This window comes from Trichechus manatus, unplaced genomic scaffold (genome assembly GCF_000243295.1).
Source record: "Trichechus manatus latirostris isolate Lorelei unplaced genomic scaffold, TriManLat1.0 scaffold00287, whole genome shotgun sequence".
NCBI classification, from domain to species: Eukaryota; Metazoa; Chordata; class Mammalia; order Sirenia; family Trichechidae; genus Trichechus; species Trichechus manatus.
The window spans coordinates 1,109,114-1,112,431 of NW_004444223.1; positions in this window are offsets into that span (position 1 = coordinate 1,109,114).

The following is a 3,318-nucleotide window of genomic DNA, read 5'->3' on the forward strand; positions in this document are numbered from 1 at the left end:
GTCAGCGAAAAAGAGGAAGACCATCAACAAGATGGATTGACACAGTGGCTGCAACAACAGGCTCAAGCATAACGACAATTGTGAGCATGGCACAGGACCGGGCAGTGTTTCGTTCTGTGGTGCATAGGGTCGCTATGAGCTGGAACCGACTTGACGGCACCTGACAATGACATATCTATAATGTTTTCATTCAACCTTAATTATGCAGATATAGTATAATTTTCTGCCTAAATTTATTAAATTTTATGTTTCTACTAAGAAGCCCTGGAGATGCAGTTGTTAATCACTGGGCTGCTAGCCTAAAGGTTGGCAGTTTGAACATACCAACAGCCTCTCCACAGGAGAAATATGTGGCAGTCTGCTTCTGTAAAAATTTAAAAACAAAACCCGTTGTCATTCAGTCAATTCGGACTCATAGTGACCCCATAGGACACAGCAGAACTACCCCACAGGGTTTTGAAGTCTATAACTGTTGACCTTTCAGTTAGCAACCAAGCCCTAAACCATTGTGCCACCAGGGCTCCATTAGTAAAGATTACAGTCTTGGAAACCCTATGAGGCAGTTCTACTCTGTCCTATATAGGGTGACTATGAGTCGGAATCAACTGAATGGCAACAGGTATGTTTCTGCTAATAAATCTTTTTAGTTCAAAGATTAAAATAAATTAGCATTAATTTTCATATCTTTGAAACCTGGTGTTAGTTTCATAAAGTTTCCATTTATCAATCTATTAAAATTATTCTGTACTCATTTAATAGAATACAAACATGTTTCTTCTGCAATGTGAACAACTTAAAAAAACAACAATGGAAATGAACCTCTGGTGAACTGCAGAGTGGAATAGATAATTTTTTATTTTCTTCTTCATGAAGAAAATTGCCTGGGGATTTCTGGAGGGTAGGGTTGTCTTTAAAATGAAACAGAGCTTTAAGAAAAAACAGATTGACCCCAAGCTACACATGCATAGATGGAACTTGGCAAACTCTTACCAGGAGTAAACAGGGATGCATGCATCCCAAACAAATGGCACTATGCTGTCAGAATAGGAAAAAAAAAAAAAAAATGTACTCTACAGCCTTAACCCAATAGGCACCAAGCTGAGTAAAATAAATTTTAAGACTATGGAGTTAATCAAAATAGTTAATCACACATATTAAAAAAAAGAAAACCAAGCTCGTTGCCGTCGAGTCAATTCTGACTCAATCACACATAGTAACCACTAAAATGATTGCTGATATTTTGTTGCAATTTTACACCAGGGGCTGCTTTTCTATACTTTTACTATAATCATTATGATCATTTGATCTAATTTTTTTTTAAATTGACCTAAATTTTCTCATTAGAATCTAAAAGTCTCAATCACGATTGGAGCTTACAAAACAGCTCTCTTCTTCAAGGACAATAACCTCTGATGTTTCAGATTAGAAGTGATTTTATATCTAACATGAGAGCCTCAGAAGAGTTTTCTTAAATCAATTTATATATCATAAGCCTTTGATTTTTGGATTTATATATATATATTTACTAAGGCCAAACTTATGTCTATTAATAAACTTTCTCTGACTACGGAGATTGTTTAAGTTAAGTGTTGTAGTAATATTTATTTCATGCTTACTAAGCTCCTAGCTTTGTACTAAGTGCTTTCTATGTGATCACTACACAAATATACCTATAAGGTAAGCACTGTTATTATATATACGAATCTAAATGAGGAATAGAGAGGTAAAGTAACCGAACCAAAGTCACACATATATACTAGATGGTAGAACTGAGATTAAAAACCAAGCAGCTTGCTCCAGAGCCCATGTCCTTCACCACTCTGAGATAAATATTTATTGATGGATATCAAAGCAAATTGGAGCTTTTAAGAAGGCATCACTATGTGTTCTGAGTTACCTTTGGCTACTGAGTAAAAAATAGTACATGTAGAAATGAGAAGCTACTCTCTTTTGCAAGTTCCCGTTTGAAAGTAATAAATGTGTTTAGGGTAATCTCTGGCCATGGCTTATTATTGAACATTATCAACCAGATCCCCTCCCCTATAACTTTGCAAATTATACAGCTGCAATTAGTCATTAGTTTACTTTGATGAATAAATTGAATTCTATATTCAGGGTTTAAAAATTAGTAAAAAATATCTTTTTGCTACAGACAGCACATGGAAGAAATTTAAAAACATTAATATTCCTGTTATCCAAGGATAACCTCTCAACACATTTTGGTATAAATCATTCCAGGTATTTTTATGGTAAGATAATTTGTTGAGTGTTCATTCTCTCTCCGCTGTAGGTATTTTTCTTTTGTAAGAATTTACCAAATCTTCTGTTTCATGGGCTTTTTATTACAGAAATACCACAACAGGTGGCACGACCTCTGATGGGGAGGCTAAGGAATACTCAAGGCTCCAAAAACTAAGAATCAAGCCTTGGAAATTATGGGAAAATATGCTCAGTCCAAGGTCAGTATGAATGTACCTGAGACACCCTTCTACAGGTGTGAGAAAGATCACATCAGCAGTAACCAGTATGGAATGAGGACCCTAAGGCTTTTCCCTGAATGTTATACCAAGCATAAAACCGTCCAAAATTTCCTATGCCCCTGCAGAGAAAGGAGGAGGAAATAAAGGAATGTGGTGTGTCTTCTGCTGTCTGTCAAGATAAATTTATACAATACATGTGATTTCAAACTGAGTATAAATTGGATAGTCCTTGGATGGTGGTGCAAATTGTTAAGCACTCGTCTATTAGCCAAAAGGTTGGCGATTCAAACCTACCCAGTGGCACCTTGGAAGATAAGCCTGGCGATCTGCTTCCTTGTTGAAAACACTATGGAGCAGTTTTACTCTGCTGCACACGGGTCACTATGAGTCAGAATAGACTTGATGGTAACTAGTAACAAAAGCAACATAAACTAGATACACGAAACTTTCTAACTCCCTGACTGAATTTACTTACCTGTATTAGTGTGAAAACGGCTTTTGCTTGTGACTGTTGTCCTTCAGATTCTTCTTATTTTCCTTTTTTAACTGAGATATCATAGTATATCATGAAATTGGCCTCTTAAAAGTATATAGTAAGTGGTTTTTAGTACAGTCAGCCCACCATATCCCCAGGTTCCATATCCACAGATTCAACAAACCACGGATTGAAAATATTAAAAAAAAAAAAAAAAGAAAGTTCCAAAAAGCAACTTGAGTTTGCCACACACTGTGTAGGCATACCCTGCTGTAGCCTCCCACCATTTCACAGATCCTCAGTCTCTCTCCAGCACTCGTTGTTTGAACATTGTCCACCTCTCATCCTCATCATGTCATTATT